We start from the raw sequence: 18,003 nt of genomic DNA, 5'->3' as shown, positions 1-18,003 counted from the left end.
TCAGCCAAGGCTGACTATTCCTCAGACGAGGAAGAGGCACAGAGCAACCCAGCCTCCTCTGGAGTCAGCCCCAAAGAAGAATCCTTGCCAGCATCTGAGTTGCAGCAAGGCGAAGAGCCTGAGGAAGAGCCTGGCCCAGCACCCCCAGTTGGAGACACTTCGAGGCCAGAGTCCCCACCCAGCTCACCTGGATGTCCCAGACGCAGGACACGCCAGCGTCTGGAGGTGTGGGAGAGGCGGAGGAGTGCCAGACTTCAGCTGTTGCAAAGGCAACGTGAGGGGCCGTGAGTGTTTGCAGGTCCCCTCCCAGGGAAGGAAGGATTGGAGTATAAGCAACCATGTTCACCTGCCTCGGTGTGGATGCAACCGTGCAATCTCGGACCTTGTCCCGGCTGCCATCCTCTGCTCTTTGCTCCTGAAAACTCTGACTGATTTCCCAGCATTCTGGCCCTTGGCACTGTTTCTCGACTTGCTTTTGGACTGTATATTCATGGGGAATGGCCAGAACCAGCACAGCCGGCCAGCCCCGCCCACAAATGCCCCCGAATGCAACGTGATAACATCACCCGAAAGTGATGTTATCATGTCACTGACATCGGTGGGTAGCGCTCTAGTTTTTGGGCAAAACTCTCTGGTAAAATTGGGCTCAAACCATAGAGTTTTGCCCAAAAACTAGAGTGTCACCCCCGACATGATGATGTCACTTATGGGTGACATCACTGCAGTGCACGTGTGAAACATGCACATCAGAAGATCCTGGGACGGACCCTGGAGTCCCCCACCGGCAGCCAGGCAGGACCTGGCAACCCTAGAAGCCACCTTGAAGTTCTCCGGCAGCAGAAGGAAATGGGAGAATGGATTGCACAACTTTGGACTTCTGGAGGAGCCCTGTATCTTTGAATCCATCCCAAATGCTAAAACTCCCTGTACTCAGAATAGAGTTGCCAGCTCTGGGTTGGGAAATACCTGGAGATCTGGGGGGTGGATCCTGAGGAGAGTGGAGTTTGAGGAGTGGAGGGACTTCGATGCCATGGAATCCACCTTCCAAAGCAGCCGTTTTCTCCAGGTGAACTGTTCTTTGTCACCTAGAGAGCATTTGTGGAAGATCTCCAGCCACCACCTAGAGGTTGGCAACCCTAACTCAGGAAACCAACCCATCAGACGGGGAGGGGGGCTAGAACCTTCCGTCTTGAGTGCTAATGTTTTATTTGCATGAACCTTTATTTGTACCCAGGGGAGCACTCAAAAGTGGTATCTCCCACACACAGTCTGAAGTGGTACAATCCATTTTACCACTTCAGCTTTCTCGTTCCTCACTCCAACCTCATTCAGCTGCATATATGCCATGTGCCAGTCAGCCGGCAGCAGGCACAGCAATCATGCTTTCTGGATTCAACTTTTGGGGGGTTAGTCAGAAATGATACCTGCCAGTAACCTGCCCAGATTAGATGCTCAGAACAGCAATACGTTACCGTCTTTGCAGCAAATGCAGAGGTGGTGGTGGGGAACCCTGCAATCATCTTATAAGAATGCAATCTGCTATCTTGGAGAGCCGCTTATCCCCGATTTTAATGCTGTGTAAATTACATTTGCCTCGGCAATCAAATCTCCTTTTCATTACCTCACTACTGCCAGACTTCTGATATAATTGACACGATCGCTCGTAACGCTAACAGAGTCTGATTTTAAAAATAGCCTCACACACCCTCGTCTCTTGCTCTTTTTTAGCTGCTTCAGTTTATGAGGTAATCCCAAATTCCCTCTGTTAAAAAAAAATCCCCAACAGCAGCACACTCAAGAATTGTAATAATTGCCCTCCAATAGCAACAATCAAAGGAAACCACCTGTTCTCCAGGTGTGCACTGTGACAGCCCTTAGAGATGCTGCCAGGGGACATGCTTAATCTCTTCTCTCACACAGCTTCCAGCATACATACAGCCAAAGGTGGAAGGAACTAAATATCACAATGCAAACGTGGGGCTGTAGCCAAAAAAGCAGAAATCCTGTGTTGTTCTGCCCTTCCATTCTATGGTGTACAGTCCACTATATCTTGTGCCATTATGCTGTGCAGGTTTTTTGCCCTGCTCTACACCGGCGATGGAATCTACACAAAGAATACTGGACTAGAAATGATGGAATAGGAATGAAGGGAGGGATCAACACAAGGCCTGTCCTTTGGGTGTATGGTACGTTTTCCCCAAGCACAGTAAGTAAAACATGTTGAGCGGTTAAGGATGGGCAAAGGGAAGAATTTCTTCACTCAACAGGAAATTAATTTGTGCAATTCACTGTCCGTGGATATAGTGATGGCCATGAGCATGTGTGTGTTTGTGTTGTGTAAAGAGCTATCAAGTTGCAGCTGATGTACGGTGACCCCAGAAAGGGGCTTTCAAGGCAAGTGAGAAACATAGGTGTTTTTCTTTTCTTTTAAAAAAATGTTGGGGTATTTTGTGTGTCTGTGTGTGTGTGTGCCCATCCCCGGAAGTCATGGTGACTTCTGGAGACTCTGGAGGATGTTCAGGGAAGTGGCTTGATAGCCTGCCTCTGACCTCCTGGCCCTGGTATTCCTTGGTGTAATGTATTGAAATGATTACATGAATCACCTCATAGGACTCCCATGTTAAGCTTCGAGCCAGACCAGGGCTCCTCTGAGCGAACTTCCTATTGGTCGCTTCGTAACAGCGACCAATCAGAACGATACCATTCCCTAGGAGGGAAAGACTCCCATTGGTCTTTATTCTAGCAATCTCATTGGTTGTTATTTGTAAATAGGCGTGGCTACATTAGCCCGGTTATGTTTAAAAGGAGCATAAGCTCCCACTGTTTTCTGTTCTGGTTTCTTACTGAGTTAGTGCTTGCTCGTTACTTCCAATAAAGCTGAATCACTTGCTGAATCACTGTACGAGTCCTTTGTTAGCGCGATCTAACAATTGGCGACGAAGGTGGGATGTTAGAGCAGGTAGGCAGCCCTGCGGACATCCACACTTCGGACTCGGAAGAAAGCGGGCAGAGCACAGCAGCCGATCCGGCGGAGGCGCCACCAGCTCCGGTGCCCAAGTCTCCCCCGATGGCTGGAAGCCAGAAGTTCGAGTGCTTCGAACCCTCCTCAGAAGACTGGGACTCCTACCTGTCCAGGTTCGAGTTCCATCTGGAGACCCACGACATCACCGATGAGGCGAAGGAACGGGCATGCCTCCTGAGTTCCTGCGGGAAGGGGACCTTCGACATAGCCAGGTCGTTGGTGGCCCCAACTGATATAAAGACTGTCACCTACGCTGACATCACGGAGAAGCTTAAGGCTCACTATTCTCCACAACCGTCGGAGATCGCCTGCCGGCACGCTTTTTACAAGCGGAACCAGGCCGGAGGCGAGACCATCGCAGATTTCGTGGCGGCCCTTCGCAAAGCCGCACGGCCATGTAATTTCCACAACGTGGAGGAAGCCCTCAGAGACCGTCTCGTCTGCGGTCTCAAAGATGAAAGGCTGCAACAGAGGCTGTTCGCCCGCACCACCCTGACCTGGGCAGTGGCCTACGAAGAGGCCGTGGCCGCGGAAGCAGCGGAGAAGTCCACGAAGGAGGTCCGCCAGCGGGTGGCAGAGCCCAGTATACACGCTCAACGAGACAGCGAGGGCGAAGACGCGGATGATGACGTCAACGCGGTTCGAGGCAAGCGGACCCCAGCGAAGACTACCAACGTCAAGCCTTGCTCCGGTTGTGGCGGGAAGCACCAGCGCGGCTCCTGTTGGGCTCGTGATGTCGACTGCAGAGCGTGTGGGCGGCGTGGTCATCTGGCCAGAGTCTGCAGATCAGCGAAGAAGGATCCCTCAACTAACAACCGGTCAGCGCAGAGGGGCACTCCAGTCAGCACCCAAGGCAAGACCCGTTCCTCAGCATCGGAAGCAAGCTGCCAGTTGACGGCGACCTTGTCGAGCGCATCGGCCGTAAATCGCACCAGCAGCCAGGGCAAGATCACCGTGACTCCACTCCTCGACGGCCGACCCTGTACAATGGAGGTGGACTCAGGATCGTCCGTGACGGTGATTTCTGCCGCGTCCTGGCGCCAGTTGTTCCCGAACCGAAGCCGGCGGCGGCTCCAGCCTGCGGGAACCAGAGTGTCCGACTTCCAGGGCAACCGAATTCCCTTGGCCGGACGGGACTCTGTTACTGTTGAGTATAAGGGGAAATGTGTTAAACTGTCATTCCTGATTGCAGAGGGAGACCGGGTTAACCTGCTAGGGTTAGATTGGTTTGAGCCATTGGGCATCGGTATTTCTGGGATTAACAGGATGTCTGAAAATAAATGGGGCATGCTGTACGACCTGTTCCCTGATGTATTTGCCGAAGGGTTGGGAAGGTACAAGGGCCCCCCGGTTGCGTTTGACTTAGATCCGTCAGTCAAACCTATTAGGTTGAAGTATCGGAAAGTACCTGTGTCTCTCAAACATAAGGTGGAAAAAGAGATTGACAAACTAGTTGAGCAAGGGGTTTTAGAGCCAGTACCATACAGCAAATGGGAGACCCCGATCGTAACCCCTGTCAAATCAGATGGGTCCATACGACTATGCGCCGATTACAAATGTACGATTAACAAGGCGCTGCAGCAACATTCGTACCCGGTCCCGGTAATAAGCCACATTTTGGCTTCCCTGGGGGGTGGCAAGATTTTCGCCAAATTTGACCTGGCCCAGGCATACCAGCAGTTGCCTGTCACCCCGGAGGCTGCCGAGGCCCAAACAATTGTAACCCACCAAGGGGCTTTTAAAGTGAACAGGCTGCAATTCGGGGTCAACGTAGCACCTGGGATTTTTCAGGGCCTCATGGAACGTCTACTAAGGGGGGTACCTGGCACAGTGCCCTATTTTGACGACGTGCTGATTGCGGGCGGGTCTGAACAGGAACTACTGGACCGGGTTAAAGAGGTCCTCAGGCGTTTTCAAAATGCCGGCCTCAGAGTTAAGCGCTCAAAATGCACGCTCGGGGTGGAAAGTGTGGACTTCCTGGGGTTTCGCATTGACGCAGAGGGAGTCCACCCCACGGATGAGAAGGTATCTGCAATCCAAAACGCCCCCAGGCCGGTGAGTAAGAAGGAGCTCCAATCCTTTTTAGGACTCCTGAATTTTTATCATGCGTTTTTACCGCATAAGGCATCAGTGGCGGCCCCTTTGCACGCGCTTTTGCACAAGGAGGCAAAATGGAAGTGGGGGCAGGCCGAGGAAAAGGCTTTTGTGGGAGTCAAGGAGCTGCTGACATCTAATGCCGTACTCACGCATTATGATGAACACAAGCTCCTGGTGTTAGCTGCTGACGCTTCACCGTTTGGAGTAGGCGCAGTTTTAAGCCATCTGATGCCTGATGGGAGCGAAGCGCCTATCGCTTTTTATTCTAGATCACTATCTGCGGCAGAGCGGAACTATGCCCAGATAGACAAGGAGGGTCTGGCGTTGGTAGCGGCTGTCAAAAAGTTCCATGATTTTATTTTTGGCAGACGATTTTTGCTGGTCACTGACCACAAGCCGCTACTGGGGATTTTTGCGCCCGATAAGCAATTGCCAAACATCATGTCCCCACGCATGCTTAGATGGGCGATATTTTTGCAGGCTTATGATTTTGACTTAGAGCACCGGCCTGGGAAAGCGATTGGGCATGCGGATGCCCTCAGCCGGTGCCCGGTGCCGGACATTGGCGCAGACCCTGCCCCCGCCTGTGAGGTCTTGGCAATTGAGGAGCTTCCTCGACCCCCGGTATCATCCAGGGACATTGCAGCACACACGGCCAAGGATAGCGTGCTGTCCCGAGTATTAAACTGGGTTTGGAGGGGGTGGCCGGTTGGAAGCGTTGAACCGGAGTTCGGCCCTTACAAAAGCCGTCAAAATGAACTATCCATTTCTAAGGGCTGTGTATTATGGGGGAACAGGGTGGTGGTTCCTGACAAACTCAGGACGAGAGTGTTAGAGTCGCTGCACGAGGGTCACCCCGGTATGGTACACACCAAAGCGTTGGCCAGAGGGTATGTCTGGTGGCCGGGGCTGGACAAAGAGATCGAAGAATGGGTACGAGGGTGTCCCAAATGCCAGCAAGTCAGACCCGATCCCCCACAAGCTACACCCCAAGGCTGGGAGTCATCTGGTAAACCCTGGGCCAGATTGCATATAGATTTTGCTGGCCCTCTCCAAGGGCAAATGTTCCTAATTGTGGTGGACGCTATGTCCAAATGGCTGGAGGTCGTGCATATGAAATCGACCACATCACTTGCTGTGATCCATGCGCTCCGCCGACTTTTTGCCACCCACGGGTTGCCTGACGTCATCGTCAGTGACAACGGGCCTCAATTTGTGTCTGAGGAATTTAGGCTCTTCCTCACGAGTAATGGCATACGCCAAATGACTTCGGCCCCTTTCCATCCGGCATCTAATGGCCAAGCCGAACGGATGGTCAGGACGGCCAAAGAGGCCCTGGGTAAAATGGACGAAGGGGACTGGAGCCAGAGGCTGGGCTCCTTTCTTTTGCTGCAGCACACCACCCCCTGTAGTGCTACAGGCCGTAGTCCGGCCGAATTGTTAATGGGGCGGAGACTCACGACCCGTTTGAACCGTATGCACCCAGACCTATCAGAAGATCAGTCCGAGCGTACCACTGCGCAACCGAAGGTGCGCATGTTTGAAAAAGGGGACAAGGTTTTCGCACGAAATTATGCAAACGGGCACTTGTGGCTTCCTGGGGTTATATCCGACTCTGTGGGTACTCGAATGTATGTGGTGCAGTTAGCTGACGGTCGAATATGGCGGCGCCACATAGATCAGTTAAGGAGACGTTGGGCTAGGGACAGCGCTGACTCTCCGACGGCTGAATCCCCTGATGTCGAGTGGACACCCCCAGAGCAGGCGGTGAGTACCGAAAGGCCCGGTACTGTCCCCGAGTCAGGGCAGAACCCTGTGTGCGGGGCTGAAATCCCAGTCGAGTCTGTGCCTGATCCAGGCTGTAGTGGACCCCACTCTGACCCACAACCTTGTCTGCCCGTGGAGCCTGCACCGCTCCGCAGGTCCCAGCGTTCGCGGCAAATGCCGACTTATCTGAAGGACTATGAGTGTAAATACTGTTGGAATAACTGATGTACAAAGGTTGATTGCATGTTTGTAAATAATAAAACAATTGGGATGATGGCTTAACTTAGGGGGGAGGAATTGTAATGTATTGAAATGATTACATGAATCACCTCATAGGACTCCCATGTTAAGCTTCGAGCCAGACCAGGGCTCCTCTGAGCGAACTTCCTATTGGTCGCTTCGTAACAGCGACCAATCAGAACGATACCATTCCCTAGGAGGGAAAGACTCCCATTGGTCTTTATTCTAGCAATCTCATTGGTTGTTATTTGTAAATAGGCGTGGCTACATTAGCCCGGTTATGTTTAAAAGGAGCATAAGCTCCCACTGTTTTCTGTTCTGGTTTCTTACTGAGTTAGTGCTTGCTCGTTACTTCCAATAAAGCTGAATCACTTGCTGAATCACTGTACGAGTCCTTTGTTAGCGCGATCTAACACTTGGCGGTCTCCTATCCAAGTACTTGACAGGGTCGGCTCTCCTTAGTTTCCAAGAACTGACCAGACTGGACTTGCCTGGGCTATCCAGGTCAGGGCTAAGCATAGGTGGTTTTCCATGGCCTTCCTTGGCAGAGTATTCCTTGGCGGTCTCCCTTCCAAGTACCAACCCTGCTGAGCTTCTGAGATCTGAGGAGATCAGGCTATGCCATGCTGCCTTTCCTCCCACCATGAGCACAGATGGTTTTAAAACAGGATTAGGCAAATTCATGGAGGCAAAGTCCATTAATAGCTACTAGGCATTGTCACTAAAGGTAGCCTCCAAACCCACAGGCAGTACAAGGCCCTCCGGGAAACCAGTTTACTGCTGCATAAAACCATTGGTATGACCCAGTGGGGCTCGTTTTATTTTGCTGTGATAGATGTTATGGCCTATTCCTTGACCAGAGGTAATCCCTCTGAGAAGGCAATTGGATGTGTACTTCCTGGTATTGAAATATGGACCCTAGTCTGCACAGTAGAGACCAGGGGTCCCCAATGTGGTGCCTACGGGTGCCTGGCATCTGCTGATGCCTTTCCAACCAAGTGCGTGGAGCCAGGTAGGGCTTTTGCCCAGCACAGCTTCTGATTAACTATTGGAGATTTGGTCATTTGTGCAGATTTTTTAAAATGTCGCTTTGGCAGCAGCTGCCACCACAGCACAAGGATTTGTACTGTGTTACTAAGGTCAAACCACCAGAACCAATGGGTTGAAATTAAATCAAGTGAGTTTTCTGCTAGGCATTAGGAAGAACTTCCTGACAGTTAGAGCGGTTCCTCAGTGGAACAGGCTTCCTTGAGAGGTGGTGGGCTCTCCTTCTTTGGAGGTTTTTAAACAGAGGCTAGATGGCCATCTGACAGCAATGCTGATTCTGTGAACTTAGGCAGATCACAAGAAAGAAGGGCAGGTAGGGTTGCATCAGTGCTTAGTTCTTGTGGCCATTTCTTACACGGTCAAGGAAATGCTGATCGCCACTTCGGGGTCGGGAAGCAATTTTCTCCAAGCCAGTTTGGCTGGAGATCCTGGAGGTTTTTTGGGCATGGAACATCAGTCACTGGGTGTGTGGAGGGGGAGGTATTTGTGAATTTCTTGCATTGTGCAGGGGATTGGACTAGTGACCCTGGAGTTTCCTTCCAACTCTATGATTTTAAGTTAATCTGTAGCAATCATTTTTTGGTTGACTCTGCCTCCTGTGGTAGGGTTGCCAGGTCCCTACCTTTTGCCAGTGGGGGGGAGAAGCTCTTCTCCTGGGATCCAATGACATCACCCAGAAATGATGTCATCACACTAGGCACGTCGCCAAGGGGACGCTCAAGCATTCGGCTAGAAACTATATGATATCACAGAGTTTTCAGGTCGAATGCTAGAGTGTCCCCCCAGTGACATACGCAGAATGATGACATCACATCTGGGTGACATCACTGTGCCAGGCACATTGGCCTGATCAAGGCACTTTGGGGGTGGGGGTCCCCCCACTGGCCGGATCCAGGCTGGCGGACTGGGGGCCCCTAAAGAAGAAGAAGAAGAAGAAGAAGAGATTGGATTTATACCCCGCCCTTCACTACCCAAAGGTGTCTCAGAGCGGCTTACAAACTCGTTTCCCCTCCCCACAACAGACACCCTGTGAGGTAGGTGGGGCTGAGAGAACTCTTGACAGAAACTGCTCTTTTTCAAGAACAGCTGTGCCAGAGTTATGGCTTGCCCAAGGTCATCCAGCCAGGTGCAAGTGGAGGAGTGGGGAATCAAACCCGGTTCTCCCAGATTAGAGTCCGCGCGCTTAACCACTACACCAAAGTGGACAAACCCCCACCCCCCGGGGGATCTGGCAACCCTATCTTGTGGCAGCCATTTTGTGGCAGCCATTTTGTTATTGTGCCTACCATGCCATGTCAGAATTTCAAATGTCCTCACAGGCTCAAAAAGGTTGAGGACCCCAGTATAGAGTTACACTTAATTTGGACAGAACATAAAACTATGGTTTATTTTAGCTATGGTTAGTCTGTAAACCTCGGTTTGCTTCAACAAGTAGCAGTTTCATCACTTTAGCTCTGTAGCAGGGGAGGACAATGCCAGAGAATAAACCAGAACTAAGTCAGAATGTCTGCAATCATACATCATGCAAAAGATGGTTTTATTTAGGACCATATTTGGTTACTGTACAGGTCTTTGCCCACCCAAGCCAGTCCAGGAATGGGAGGGAATCCTGTACTTTTCAGTACATTAAACAACAAACCACGAGATGGTCTATACCCTCTCTGGTTTCCAGAACAATATGTCACCAGAACCTCTTTTCACTAGTCCCTGCCTTTCCTAAGGGAGAGATTCCAAACCCTTAGTTGGCATCTGGGACAGAACACCTTAGCAACTCACTCCAGAGATGCACACTTTTACTCTCCAATGGGAGCGTATATGGGGAGCATTTAGGCCACAGGATTTAGCCTTTAGTCTCCTTTTCCTTCCTCTCCCCACAATAGAAACCCTGTGAGGTAGGTGGGGCCAAGAGAGCTCTTGGAGAACTGCTTGTGAGAGAGCAGCTCTGAGAGAACTTGTGACTGACCCAAGGTCACACCAGCAGCTGCATGTGGAGGAGTGGGGAATCAAACCCGGTTCTCCCAGATTAGAGTCCGCACTCCTAACCACTACACCGAACTGGGTCTCACTGTGGTTAATAACTTCAAAACATGGCTTCAGCTCCTGGTGTGATGGAACCTTGATGGAACCTACTTAATCATAGTTATAGTTATAGTTCAGAGAATCACACTAGCTCATAGACAGTTTAAATCATTGTTTCCCATGTTGTCTGAAGTGAGCCTGAATGGTAACGTTCAGAGGGTTGTTCTGTTGGTCTGCAGTAGAACAGCTAGATTCAAGCTCAGTAGCATCTTAGGGACCAACAAAATGTTGGGGGTATAAGCTTTTGAGAGTCAAAGCTCTCTTCATCAGATACAAGTTGGAATGGAGATCTCTGAGTGTTTATATCCCAGTCAGACACTGAACAAAGATCAGTTTCTACACAAAAGAATAATTGAACATACATTTGACACAAAACCCCACAATACTCAAAAACCAATGGGGGACATTTAAATCTTCCAGGCCATTCTACTGCTGCCATGAGAGTGGTAGTCCTCAAACAGGGAAGCTTCAAGGGGAAACTGCTAAACCTGAGTTCATTCACAAGTTCAGAACAATGCCCCCCCCCCCCCCCCCGGGCTGAAGAGAGACAAAGGATTCTTATCTCACTATGGATGCTAATTTGCTGCCCCCAAGCATTTCTCCTCTGCTCTAATCAATCCAATCAATACGCACATTGCAACTCTGTATCCTGAGTTCCTTCTTGTATTAATTGTATATATTGTATTTTTATCAAATTTGATATAACCCGCTCTAAGCCTGCCATGCAGGGAGGGTGGGATATAAGTCGAATAAAATAAATAAATAGATAAATAAATAGATAGATAAATAAATAGATAAAACACCCCTCCCAGCTTCTGGCTGGGATACAAGGACTCAGAGATCTCCATTTTGACTCATATCTGATGAAGGGAACTTTGACTCTCAGAAGCTCACATCCCAAAAACTTGTTGGTCTCTAAGGTGCCGTTGGACTTGAATCTCACTAAATGATACTTGGCTTCAATGCATATGAACACCTGGGCATGCCTTGGCATCTATTGTACATGTGCGGCCAGCCACCGATTTAGCAAGAGAAGCTACTTCTTTGCACATATCCCTGTTCTGGGAAACAGACTCCCTCGATGTGTTATTCTGTTGTGGTTGGACATATGAACATCTGAAGCTACCTTAGACTGAGTCAGACTCCCGCAGTGCAGTTGTAAGCAGAGTTAAGACATTCTAAGGTCACTGACCTCTGCAGACTTAGACAGGGGTAATTCTGCATGGGATGGCACTGTGGGTCCCTCTAGCGTAGTACTGTCTGTTCTGGCTTTCCACAGCTCTCCAGAGGCTCAGGGCAAAGCAATATTTTCCCAGTACCTTCTAAGTGAGAATTTTTGATGGTCCTCCCAGGTCACTTGATGGCATGTATTGTATAGATTGATCCCATGCCTACTTACTGTGCACAATGAATTATGCTGAAATTATAATTGTCTGGATGCTGCTACTGTTTTAAAGTATCATTTAATCTTTTTTTTTTACTATGAGAGGTTTTTTTAAAAAATTCTTATCACTGCAGAGTTAGCTTATCGGAGTAAACCAGTTCAAAGAAATACATTTAGATGCACAGAAGCCGCTTTGGAGTTTCTTTGGAAATAGCTGGACTATAAATTTGATCTATTTTTTTTTAATGAGAAATTTCTGGCCGGAACATATGGAGGTTTCTAGGCTCAGAGGACTGCCAATGCCACATGACTCTTGGGAAGACCTTAGCCACGGCAGACATCCAAGGCTTCCTTTCATTGCCAGCCTCCTGCATCTCAGAAGGCTTGCTCTGCCAGCTGAATTTCATCGAACTCCTCTGCTCTGGATGCCTCCCCCCGTACCCCTTCACCCCAGAACTTCTGTCTCTCAACTGATGAGCAGAGGATACATGAAGAGTGTAAAACCCACACTGCCATGAACACTCAAAGCTGCCCTACTCCAAGTCAGACCATTGGTCCTTCTAGCCTGTTAGAAGAAGAAGAAGAGTTGGTTTTTATACTCCACTTTTCTCTACCCTAAGGAGTCTCAAAGTGGCTTACAATTGCCTTCCCTTCCTTTCCCCACAACAGGCAACTTTTAAGGCAGGTGGGGCTGAGAGAATTCTGAGAGGATTGTGACTGGCCCAAGGACACCCAGCAGGCTTCATACAGAAAAGTGGGGGATCAAACTCAGTTCTCCAGGTTAGAGACCACCACTCTTAAGCACTATGCCATGCTGGCTCTCTGTCTACTGAACTGAATATCTATTCCAGCTAGAGTTGCCAGATCTTACCTTGCTGCCAGTGGGGGAGATCTTCGCTCCTCTCTGGGAGTTTCTGCTGCAGGTGCTTTGTGCACAGGGTGTGATGATGTCACCCGGAAGTGACATCATCACACCGATGACATCGCATGGCGATGCTCTAGGTTTTGGGCAAAACTCTATGGGTTTGAGCCCAAATTGACCATAGAATTTTGCAAAAAACCCTAGAATGTCGCCACCAATGCTCCCTCTAAGCTGTGGAGTCTTGTGAGCAAAAATTCTACTTTGTGAGCTACTGGCATCAAAGTTGTGAGCAAGCAATTTGGCTACTGCATAAATTCGTTTGCTCTGGAGCCATCCTTCCTGAGCTAAGGCAAAATGTGTGAGCCAGAGGCTAAAAAAAACTGAGCTAGCTCACACTAACTCAGCTTAGAGGGAACACTGGTCGCCACACAACATCGGTGCCGTGAGGACATCACCTTTGGGTGACACCATCATGTCACATTTGTGGGCATTTGTGGGTGGGGTTTCCCCCTGCCGGCCAGCTGGCTGCCAGCAGGGAAGAACCCACAAAAACTGGGAAATCCAGCACTGTTTATAGAGGCTGACCTGGGATTCATTCATTCATTTAAAGCCAACGCTCTGAGTGACAGCCCTTCAGTCCAAATGATCCCAATAACTACCATTTCCCCCCTCAAAAGAACATAAGAAGAGCCCTGCTGGATCAGACCAATAGTCCATCTAGTCCAGCATCCTGTCTCACACAGTGGCCAGCCAGTTCCTCTGGAGGGCCAACAACAGGGCATAGAGGCTGAAGCCTTCCCCTGATGTTGCCTCCTGGCTCTGGGAGTCAGAGGATTAGTGCCTCTGAATGTGGCGGTTGCACCTTAGTTTGATGAACTTCAGAGATGCAGACCTTTCTTTTCTTTTCAGAACTGATTTGTACAATTTGGTATTGTACTTCACTTGGTTTCTATTCCCTCTGTCAAATTAGGATCAAACATTAAAGGTTGGCATCTCTCCCCCAAGGGGTCCTCCTTGACAAAACTCAGATAAATAGGAAAAACTGACCCTATTTTATAGGCTATTAAATTCTTACTCAAGAGCAAACACAGGGTATGGGGGGGGAGAGGAGACTTGGTGCTACTTCTGTGCCAGGTTTGCAGGGATTGGCTGAAGGCAGGGCACAGTTTACAGATGTGCTGTCCAGTTCTCTAGCCCATAGATAACATGAACTTTTCCACAGGCTTGCCATTGTATAGTTCGCATCTTTTGTAGAGCATTCAGCATTTTTTATTTATTCATTTGTTTAAATGCCTTGGCAAGGCAGGATATAAATTGAAAGTAATAAATAAATAAATAATATTTATATCCTACCCGGGGGGGGGGAATCAAGGAGGCTCCCAGTCCAGGTCTGGTACAGCAAGTGAGACTAGCTGGGAGGAAAACTCTGGAGAAAAATGGAACACAAAAGGGGGCTTGTTTGTATGCTTCATTGGACTCACCTTCTTTAGACCTAAGCTGAGTCCCCACTCGGCCATGGACTTGGGCCTGTTGTTTTCTTTCAGACTATCCTACCTTACAGGGATGTTGTGTAGATACTATGAAGGAAGGGAGAATGATGTAATTGGGTCCTCATTAGGGAGAAATGACGAATATGAATTTTTTCTCTCGCCATCAAGTCACAGCTAACTTATGGCAACCACATAAGGTTTTCAAGGCAAGGGACGTTCAGAGGTGGTTTGCCATTGCCTGCCTCTTGGACTCCCATCCAAATACTTGCCAGGGTTGACTCTGCTTAGCTTCAGAGATCTGACAAGATTGAGCTAGTCTGGGCTATCCGTAGCAGGGCAGGTTATGAATACCTACATTAAATTAGTTGACTCAAAAAAGGTTGTCTACCTTTTCCTCCAATGGTGCTACTAGTCATAGTAGGTCAAGGAAGGAACTGATTTTTATCTCAAAAGTAGTACAGAAAGTCATCCCAGTACCATAGCCTGTTTCCAAATTATGCCTCCCATATGGCTGAGTTTTTGTAAAAGGGAAATTAAAGATGTTATGAGGCAGCAAATATGGTAAACTAATATTTACAAGGAGTAAACAGCAGTCTAAAACATGCTGGACTGCCAGTTTCAACAGTGATTTTGTTTGCCAAGTGATACATGAAACAGGAACTTCTGACAGCCCTTATGAAGTGGCCTTTGTACTTCCTTAAGAAGATGATTCTACACTAAGGGGGGCACCACCAAGAAAGCCCTAGTTCCTGACACATATTTGGAGAGGCAGGTGTTTAAATCCCAGGTCTCACATCTAATTTGGTTTGCTGTAAGACTTTTCTCTACTAATAGCAGTGGGCACACTCTCTTCCCTTCCCTCTGACTTTTGAGAACTGTAAGCCACATGCCAGATTATGATTCCATTTGTCTCTCTGTATTAATGATATCATTTTTATTAGCCGGTATACAAACATACATCTCTAACAAGCACCAACCCAAGGCCCAACCCTCCCATAGGCTGCGGTCACACGGAGCATTAGCCACGCTACAGAGACGAAAGGTAGGTGGATTTTCCAGGCGCAATCAAACTGCAACATCTGGGAAGCGTAGAGCTCCCATGGTGAACCTGAGGCTTCCCGCCGAAGATGCGCCGTAAAAAACTAGTACCTCCGAGGCACTAGTTTCTGGAAACCTCGGGGCAAGGGCGGGCGTCTGATCACGTTTCCAGTGGTAGCTCGTGGCATCCAGCGCCCGCCCATGTCCCGTCACGAAAAGGGTTTTTCCCCCAAGTCTCCACGGGATGCGCACAAGAACCCAACGGCGCATGCGCACACTTCGGTTAAAAAACAACAACAACCCCCGCTGCGCCGCTTCTTTGCCCCACCGCAGGATTGACGTATGATCCGCACCTCCCCCAGAACCACGGGATGTCGGCTGGATGTTTGATCCGGCGGCCGCGCGGTAGTTCGCTCTGGGGCAAACAGCCACACCTCCCCCACGCGATATCCAGCCCGTGTGACCGGGGCCATAATACAGGTCTTTTACTTCTCAGATGCCATCCCAGACACTGCAAGGAGACACTTCGAAAAGGATTTGGACAGAATGGAGCAGGTGTAGAAGACAGCGATGAGAATGATTAGGGGCCTGGAGACCAAGCCCTACGAGGAAAGGCTGAGGGACTTGGGAATGTTTAGTCTGGAGAAGAGGAGGTTGAGGGGGGACATGATTACTCTCAAAGTATTTGAAGGGCTGTCCCATAGAGGAGGGCAGGGAGCTGTTACTGTTGGCAGCAGAGGATAGGACTTGCAATCATGGTTTTAAACTAAGGGTGGAAAGGTACCGGCTGGATAGTAGGTGGGTTTTTCCCCCAGTCAGTATAGTTCAGCAGTGGAATCGGCTGCCTAGGGAGGTAGTGGGCTCCTCCTCACACAGTCTTCAAACAGTGGCTGGACAAACATTTGTCAGGGGTGCTTTAGGTTGATCCTGTGTTGGGCAGGGGGTTGAACCAGATTGCCCGTATGGCCCCTTCCACCTCTATGATTCTAATGTTGGGAGGCACAAGGTCTATATGTACCAACTTGAAGAGATCAGAAGAACTGCCTATAGGAAACAACTGAAGATCTGCTAGTTAGCATAGCTAGATTAGGGATTTCCCACAATTTCAAAGTATGTCCTTCCTGTTTCCCGATTGGCTCTTTGGAGACTTCCTGCTTCAACTGAGCCCTCTCCCTTCATTCCAGTCTCTCAAAGCAGTTAGTCAGTCAGTTAAGCCTCTCTCCCACTCCTCTGTTCTATCAGAGTTTATTTCTTTTTTTAATAAACTGAGTTATTTTCTTGAAACAGTTGGTGCACCATTCCTCTGCATGTTTAAACTCTGCCAACATCTAAGACTTTTAAAGGAGATCCTGGGAGATGTCCTGTAGACATCCCAGGCACTAGCTGATCAGGCAGTAGCCAATCAGCACCATCCCCAGCTGGCTTTTCCGTATTCCAACTGAAACACTTGGAAAAGCTGCAGAACAATTTTTCCCTTCTAGGAAGACAAAGAAGAGGTACTTTTGAGCTGAACTTGGGGGTGGGGGAACGCTTCCAAAAGGCTTCAGTGATCTACAAGCATTTTATCTATCTTTGCCGAAAAGCAAACGTCTGCTCACCTTACCTATCTGAGGAAGGCTGACCTGCTGCCAGCTTCTTTCAGGCACACGAGGCGAGTGAAACGGTAAGATGGAGCCATTTCAACAGAGTGAGCAAGGATGCCAGCCTGCCACGTGTAGCGTCCTGGCAGCGCAGATGATTGAGTTGTGTGCAGTGCTGCAGGGATGCTGCAGGCTGTATTGGAAACCCCAAAGGATCTCGTGTTTGACATGCTTGGAGCAAAGCTGCCAGATTATTAGCCAGTGCAGACCTGTCTTAACTTTCCAAACCAATCAGAAATCAAGTGATAGTTACTCAGAGGGGTGATTTCAAATTTGTCATCCCTAATGCTTCAACCTGAAAATCTCAGTTCTGGTTTAGCTTTTCGCTTGTGCAAACTGAACCCATTTTTTTAAAGCAATTTTATGCTCTCTCACATCAGTTTTTTTCTCCCCAGAATGTACAGATTTTTCAACCTTATTTGTGGATCCATAAATGGACAAGAGCATAAATGGCTTTAAGGGGAAATTATACATTCATGGACTATGGCCATTAATGTCTACCAGCCATGGTGACTAAAGGAAACCTCAGTATACAGAGGCAGCAGACCTTACCAGCATCAGATGAAAGCATTAGCCTCTATGCCCTCCAGGGCAACTGGTTGGCTAGCGTTTGAAACAGTATGCTGGGCTCTTCTTGTGTTCTTAAATCAGCGTCTGTCTCTGTCTCTGTCTCTCTGTCTCTCTGTCTCTCTGTCTCTCTGTCTCTCTGTCTCTCTGTCTCTCTGTCTCTCTGTCTCTCTGTCTCTCTGTCTCTCTGTCTCTCTGTCTCTCTGTCTCTCTGTCTCTCTGTCTCTCTGTCTCTCTGTCTCTCTGTCTCTCTGTATATATATATATATATAAAAATCACCTACATCACTGGGTTGTTGTGAACATAAAATGGAGAAACGGAGAACCATGTATGCAGTTCTGAGCTCCTTGGAGGCAAAACAGGGTAGAAAGTACTAGAGAGTTAGATATTTATACTATAATTACATCCATTGTGCTTATAAAACCATATGAAATGTATATAACAACCATGCAACATATGCAATACAAATGAGTTGCGAAAAGCAGAAAAGTAAAATCCAAATGACCATAAAAATAACTAAAATTAATTATTCCCCTAGTTATTCAAGAAATAATGGATCACACGATGAGGGACTCTACCCTGTCTTTCTTGGACTGGCAGCTTTTGGTGGGATTCCCAGCAGAGACAGGAAATCACAAAGATCAAATCGCCAAACAGTGAAGTCCTCTGACCCCCAAACACATCAAGCCTCTGACCACAACGATGCTTCCTACCCAAATACTGAATATGGATTAGCATATTTGATGCATTACATGAGGCACGTGTCAGC

At 48.7% G+C, this 18,003-nt stretch overlaps 1 protein-coding gene across 1 annotated transcript in view; it reads right to left on the bottom strand.

The window, feature by feature from the left end:
- Positions 1 to 18,003, bottom strand: part of XKR6 (X-linked Kx blood group related 6) — a 279,703-nt gene that overhangs the window by 216,716 nt on the left and 44,984 nt on the right. The gene's annotated exons all lie outside the window — the stretch shown is intronic.

Source organism: Gekko japonicus, unplaced genomic scaffold (assembly GCF_001447785.1).
Source record: "Gekko japonicus isolate JY-2015 unplaced genomic scaffold, Gekko_japonicus_V1.1 scaffold7, whole genome shotgun sequence".
In the NCBI taxonomy this organism is placed as follows: domain Eukaryota; kingdom Metazoa; phylum Chordata; class Lepidosauria; order Squamata; family Gekkonidae; genus Gekko; species Gekko japonicus.
The sequence above is the reverse complement of the archived record's forward strand: the minus strand, read 5'-3'. Positions and strand labels throughout refer to the sequence as shown.